Source organism: Daphnia pulex, chromosome 3 (assembly GCF_021134715.1).
Source record: "Daphnia pulex isolate KAP4 chromosome 3, ASM2113471v1".
Taxonomy (NCBI): Eukaryota; Metazoa; Arthropoda; class Branchiopoda; order Diplostraca; family Daphniidae; genus Daphnia; species Daphnia pulex.
In genome coordinates, this window is record NC_060019.1 from 10,027,042 (window position 1) to 10,034,612 (window position 7,571).

The 7,571-nt window shown below is 39.7% G+C and overlaps 1 long non-coding RNA gene across 1 annotated transcript; it reads right to left on the bottom strand.

The window, feature by feature from the left end:
• Positions 1 to 1,797: 1,797 nt before the first annotated feature.
• LOC124191051 lies at positions 1,798 to 2,755 on the bottom strand. The gene is made up of 2 exons (XR_006873248.1): positions 2,548 to 2,755; positions 1,798 to 2,476 (listed from the first exon to the last, which is right to left on the bottom strand). It is a non-coding gene; the product is annotated as an uncharacterized LOC124191051 (long non-coding RNA).
• Between the last annotated feature and the right edge of the window lie 4,816 nt (positions 2,756 to 7,571).

Below are 7,571 nucleotides of genomic sequence, written 5' to 3' on the forward strand. Positions count from 1 at the left end.
CAATTCCTATATTTATTCATTTTTTTTTCTCAGTTGGAAACTTTTTTTTTTCCTGATGGGAAGTAAACAGCATCTTCGTTTTCTTGACAAGTCACACGCCTGGCCTTTTTATACGACTCCATGCCGAGTGAAAGTGTTTTTTATATTTTGAAAATTTTCTCTTTTTTTATTTTATTTTTTATTCACTGATAATAGCTGGGCAGGTGTTGGTTAGACTTTCTGGGGGAAGGGTCGACACCTTATCTTATTATCTGCACGGATATTCGATTGTAGATATTATTATTCCCTTCACGACTCCTTATATATACACGCGCGCGTAATATTCGCTCCATCTTTCAATTTGAAATATTCTACCACGAGTCGATGCACCTCAATCAAGACATTTATTGTTTAGTTTCAGTTTCTTTTCTTTTCTTTTTCCTACATCATTCCGCCTGGACGGACACAACGCATTCCCGTTACAACTTCTATGTGTCCGTTTTTTTTTCTAAGTCGAATTTTTATTTTCGCATCGTTGCGTGAAAGCCAAACTTTCTAGTCACATGTGTCACCGAGCGAACCGATAACGTCTTAACTTTGTGTTTGTGACAAAGACGGAAAAAAAAGGAGAAAACGACAAAATCCTAGAAAAAAAAATTAAAGTTAAATTTTCGGAAGAAAAACTACCTACTACTTTCCATTAGTTTTGTTTCCTTTTGAAAAAAATGTAACTTCTTCTTCATTTTTAGGTTAACAAGTTACAAAAAGAAGAAAATGTGTAACAAGCGCCGACCGACATTGATATCATTAAACTTGGCATTCGACTAATTCCGTCAACAAGAGGCCAGCACGAAATTGGCGAAAAAATTGTTCAAAGTTCGAATTCGATTGCCTTAAAGAAAAACCTGTTATTATTATACACTGCATTCTTTTAAGAAAATGATGAGAACCAGAGAGTTCCCCCCCCCCCCCCAAAAAAAAAACTAAACGTGAACGACAACATGTTTTCAGTGTCCGTTCCGACTGTGTACACACAACAGAAAAAGGGGTTGAAGGTGGAAAAATGTCGTTTTGGAAAAATGCAACCAAAAACACGAATAAACTCTCAATCGTTAAAAAAAAATGTTTTACAACGACCTGCCGGGCAGCTCCTCTTTTCGACCAGTTGCTGGAATACCATTTCGGATGTGAGGTGTAGGAGGTGGAATGTTGTCGACGCAGATGGGTGGCAGCTCTCCCCATCTGGAAGTGTCGGCGTCACATCACTGTTGTTGTTGTTGTTGTTGTCCTTATTCTTTTGAATGGGAATCGAGGCTCTAGCGCTCGTCGACATTTTCCTTTTTCACTGAACTACTTTGATCTGTGACGATGAATACGGCAGAGATGCAAATATGGCCGCCCGACACCTTCGTAAGTTACGAAACACTTTTTTTCTTTCTTTTTCATTGCGTAACCTTGTCAGATTCGTAATGATAGAAAGAAATGGCCTTCAAAAAGTTCTGGAAACTCCCCTTTTATGTAAGGTATCTCACCCTTCCTTTTGTACAAATTTGAAAAACCAAAAAGGGATTTCTGTGCCCATTTCTTGGACTTTTTGTTTGCTTTTTCTATTTTTCTCTAATCGTTTTTTAATATAAAAGTAACGGACCCGTCGTTCTAGCCCTGTACATTGTAAATACATTTTAAGTTGATACTGAAATTCAACCTAATTTTGTTTAAAAAGAATAACACTGCATAAGCTGTGAAATAAACCAAGAAGTGCGGCAATCATAACGAATCTTGACAGGAAAGAATTGCGGTTCCTTAGTCGATTAGGCATTCATTGATAAGCGGTGGTAGAGTTATTAATTATTTTAAAAATAAAATGAGTTAACAGAAAAAATGAATCGTCTCAGATTGGAGGGGAAAAGAAAATATAATTTTTATTCGAAAAACATCAAGCGCCAGGAGGGAGGGACCTTTTTTGCCCCCACAACTTCGGCACTTTCTGGTGTATATAATATAATATTTCAATAATCGTTGATGCAATATGAACGGGAAAAAAAGAGAGAAAACAGAAACTCAATCGAAGCAGAACTAAAATTTAGGCTTGCGGTAAATTGCGTTATTAATAATAATAACTGCTCAATTAACAGTTTAATCCTGCAAGGGTTTCAGACCAGTAGCTTGAAGAATAAATTGATGCCACAAGACAATATTCCGACAAGCCTACAGGAGACGCATAAGAATATATAAACACCTGAAAACCCTAGCCACTTGTTGATTTTCAGAAGAACGGTCTCAGCTTTTTCTCGACTCTAGGGACGCCCCAAAACGAGGCCCAGAATGCTGCAAATTCCAATGAGGAGGTGACACAAAAGATTCCTGGTGCTGCCTGATGCTCGATGCGGTGCTGGGCTTATCCCCCCGAAAAAGAGAGTACCCTCAGACTGGATTTGGTTGGTGGCAATACATTCTTGTAAAAAATGAGGAATCGGCTCAGGCTTCTCTATGTTCACTAAAACGATGAATAAAATCGGTAATTGTTAACTAATGAAAACAAGATTGATCTAGTTAGTAGTTACGTACAGCTTTCCTCTCTATATGACTGACTAGAACAGTCCGTTTCACCTGACTGAGCCATCACCGACACAAACATCACCAGGACTACAATGGCAATTGTGGCGGCCGCATTCCCGTTTAATTGATGCGATGCCATCGTCAGCAAACGAATAACGTTACTCCAGACACTAGGCTACTTAACCAAGTGATTTGACTATGCCGATTTGAGGTACATATTTATATCTACTGGCAAATGATTGTATCAAGGAAAGAAATGTTCCTCCATCTGGCTGGCGGGCGAAGCTGGCTGTGGTAAATAAGAGACCACATCTGGCTAACTTATCATCATACTGTTCCCATTGTGGCTTGCATTTGACAGGAAAAACGTGGTTCCATATCCTTTAGCATCTATAAGCAGTGATGTAACTATTATAGTCTACATTTAGGAATCGGAAGAAAAAACATATTATTAGCTGATTCTGAAAACAATCACTTAGTTATCATTAAGTCGTCATTTCTAGGGTCTTTTGCTACAATGTAAAAAAAAACTAATTTCTTTCCAAAAGCTTTTTTTTTTCACCTGGAAACTCCCCTTCTACGGAACGTTTTTTACCCTTCCTTTTATACAAATAATAAAAAAAAGATTCTCATGCCTTCATTTCTTTTTCTTTGATTTTGGTTTGTTTTTCTATTTTTCTCTAATCGTGTTTTTTCTTTTTTAATTTTGGGGGGTAGGAGCGCTTAGCGCCCTATACATCGTAAAAAGACAAATAAATGAAGCAACAAAAGACATTTATGCCCACGGCGAGCGAGTTAAATCTAGTAATTATTTGGCAAATTTCAAAATACTTTGCGAAAATTAAAAAAAATGCATTGCGAATAATCCAGCCGGCTTCTTCTTTGCCTTTTTTTTTTCTTTTACTTTAGGTCCTGATTTCTCGGGTCTTTTATCACAACAATTTTATTAACTTCAAAATCCATACATTATCAATAATCCTGATGGCTAAATTTCCTCCAGCTGATTGTTAAACAGCTTCTTCATTTTCACGTATAGGGCGACTCCTTGAAAAGTGAAATGGAAGTTACGTGAGACTTTGAACCGAACAATCGTCCCCGTTCTTTTTGCTGTTTCTGCGTTACAGCGATCGACTCCTCTAAGATGCAAATTACTGATCGTACATGCACAATGAAAAAAAAACTAGACAGTTTCACTGGCACAATCACACACGCTGGGGCTGTAACAAACGGCGCCATTATATCCGTGTGTCAGAGACAAATCGGGCCATCAAAAGAGCCGGCCCGCTGCGGGACCGAGACCATTTAGAAAATTAGCATAATGACCCCTCCCTCTGTACTGTAAAGCTCTCTTTCTCTCTGTCTCTATTGTCTCTTTTCACTTTCAAGAGCGGACGATATATTACATCATTGTAACAAATCCGCCAGGGCCAGCGCCTATACACGCCAGGGTCCATAAAGCTTAGACACAGTTGTAGATTATATTGCTCCGGATATATTTTCTATTCACTTATTCACTCTCTCTTTCTCTCTCTCTCGCTCTAGTCTAAAGGTGGATTTGGGAAGGGGGGGAGGAGTAGTAGGAAATGGTGGCATAAGGGTCCTCTGGTGACATTTTGGGCGTTGGCTATAACCCACACACACACACACAGAGAAAGAAAGAGAGTGTTCTGTATACTACGAATTTTGAGTGTAATATTCACGTGTGGAAAACAATCCGACCTTGATTATCGCAGCCCTGCATAGGCTCTCTTGCGTCGATTTACATTATCCATCAATAACAAAAAAAAAAAAGATCGCTCTCTCTCCCCCTATATAGCTTTCTCTTACATAACAACAAAAAATGGCGCGGATAGACACAATGCCAAAAGCTATAAATATATCCGAATGGAAAGGGGAACAAAAAGGCAACAACTGCCTAGTTGCATCATGTGGGAGGAGAGGGGAACAAATAACAAAAACGGGAAGAAAAGAAAAAAGAAAAAAAAAAAGATTTCTGATCCAATCAAGTGACTTATTGTCACCCGAAAAATGCGCATTGCCACCATATAATAATAAAAAATCTATCGGAAAATGCATACATGTATATATACTACTGATAATCAATATATAAGCTCAGAGTTTATATCGTTCCTTATAACGTATCGTTCTCGGTTGTATAAAATCGGAGGATATAAATGGAGAGAGAGGATGCTGACGAATATAAACCATCTGGACCATTTCCTCTCTTTTTATTTTTTGGTATTATACGGTAAGAAGAAAATAGGGGGCGGCTGTTGGATGTGAAGTGGATGATGGCGAGCGATCGATGAATTTGTAAAATGCCAAAAAAAGATCTAATTGATCAAAAATCTCACCCTTTTCACCGTTTGATTGAAAAGAAAATCCCCCCCCCCTTTTGTCGATTCCGTCCGGAAAAACCAGTTGTCGTCCGCACGAACTCGTCTAGCCGTCTGAAATGGTCTATAATATACCAAATAGTCATCCATGCATAGAGCGGAGAGCGTGGGCTCTATCCTCAATCAAAACCCTACTTAACGCTCTCGCATGATTGCCGATCATTCACGGATTCAATCAAATCACGACCGTTGATAGAGCAATTTCTCTTCAATTTCATCGCATTTTATCGGCCCCTATTATTATGAAACCCCCCCGAATGAATGGGTTGAGATTCCTCCAACTATAAATTCCCGTTTCTTTTTTTTCTTTTTTCGAAAAAATCGCTTTCCATTTGTGGCCGACCGTTTTCCTTTTTATTTCATTCTTTTCGGCGCCGTCATCACCTAAAAGCGTTCCCTATACCCTTTCCACTTGTACGTCGTAAAAAAGTAAAAATACAAAAAAAAAAGAATCAATAATAAAAAAAGAAAAAAGGAAAAAATTGTGCGAAATATTTACAAGTTTTCTTATTCACAACGGTGTGACTACACGGCGGATGCCTGTATAGATGTAATTTTATTTCCTCTAAGCTGAGGGTGCGGAATGACACAGCTCCGATATCCCGCGGCGTCGTCGTCGCATAATATAAACCCGAAAACGTGCTCATAAGCGCTTCGCCAGACGCCGTTGTTTAACGCGTAAATATATATACATATAGAATAGAGAGAGAGAGAGAAGTCTATAATAATATAACGGTTGTTTATAGGTTTCGGTCGGTTGCCACGACCCCGCCGTATCAGCATATTCACTCAAATCCCAAATGAGGAAGTGACTTTTCTTTCTCTTCCGGTTCGCGGTATTTTTTTGGCAGAACTTTTTCTTCTTTTCGGGAAAAAATAAAATTCTGTTTTTGTTTTTTTCCCATTCAGCGCAAACTCGTTTTTATTAGACGCGCTCCAATAGGAGGGTTACCGCGTAGTGAAAGGACCTCTCGAATTCATAGTAGATTTGAAATAACATGCGTAACGCACTCCAGCTGGGTCAGCGGGGGGATTTGTGTTACATTCCCCGGGACCCTTTACATATGCAACTTGTTGGAATGTTTCAACAAGTGTCGGGTGAAAGTGCTTTTGTATATCTCTGACCAGGGAGGGAATGAAGGGAACCCGCACCGTGGATTTCTGCCAAAGTGAAATAGAATCAAAATCCCTGTGTGACTTAATCTTCAGCTTCAGGAGTAACGGCATTTTGTCATATCGAACGGAAGGTGAGATAATGCACAGGTAAGATGAGCGTGACCCGTGGAAATATCTCGGCTGTGCCGTCATGGGAAAAGCGGACGGAGGGAATCGAGTAGAGAGAGAGAGAGGCAGGCGGCAAGCAACTACCGGTTGACATACGATCCTTCTTGTTTGCATAATGTTCTCCAGGCTGCAGGTTATGCATTACCCGCAATGTAACCTACATCCACCCGAAAAGGTATGCACTGACGAGAAATGCCACACCGAGGATTCAAATTACCCGCCACATTATTTCGGAGGTAAAAAAGCTCTTTTTTGAAAAAAAGGAGAGATGATGAGCTGGGGTGGAGATAATAACAAAAGGAGCCGTACGTGTACAGTCTACGCATATAAACGGCCGTTGTATTGATTGTTTCCCCTTTGGGGGTGGCAAAGCGATGGCCCTTGTAAGGTGTAAACACTTTTCCAGTCCAGGAAGAGAATTTTTTCCATCATTACCGGGCCCAGGTTGTTATTCCACCACGTAGAATATACCAACTCGTGTAAGCGATGGCTGATTAATCAAGGCGTTGCTGCACAAAAGTCTTACATTCCGGCAGGAAAATATTTACGAGTCGGAAAGAAAAACAAGAAAATTAATAATAAAAAAAAAACCTGTCCGCAGTAAGGCGAAGCCTATTACGTGATTATTCCATCACAACGTCCTGGTTTATTTTCTTCTTTGATCCTTTTATTATCGAGGAAGAGCAACAGGAAAAGAAAAACAAAACTCTCGTGCTACTATCGGGAATGAGAACTTCACGCACAGTCCCGTTATTATTATTCATGTTGGCAAAAATAAAGTATAGTTATACTAGATATTCGATTCGGGTCTTGTTTGTTTTCTCCCGCGTGCGGTTTGAAAAAATAAAATATCGACAACCAAGCCAAAGCCGGCGCGGATAGTTAGAGTCATCGCGGTGCAAGGGCGAGGTTTTCACCTTTTGTGTTGTTGTTGTTGTTGTAGCTCGAGATAATAACACCGCAATGACTATCTTGCAGCGCGAAAGTCTAAATACGATACAGCACACACACATAGAGCTGGGCGGCCTAGAACCACAATTTCGGTTTGGCCGAAGGCTATGCGTTTTCGTTCGTTACCATCCACTCGATTTACTTTGAATGAAAAAGTGGTAGATTCTTTTTCATGTGGGAAAATCATAAGTCAAATGCTGATGGTCTTGGCCCGCTTTCTAATAGGCTACCTCTTTTTCTTTCTTTTTTTTCGTTTGAAATTTATTTCAGCCTCTCCAGCGTGCAGCTTATACTATAAGAGTATATACATGTGTGTGCTATAATGTCTAGCGCTTTTCTTCAATTCATTTTCGAGGACTCGGCGATTCCGTTCGTGACTCACGGGGCCATTGAAATTCAGTC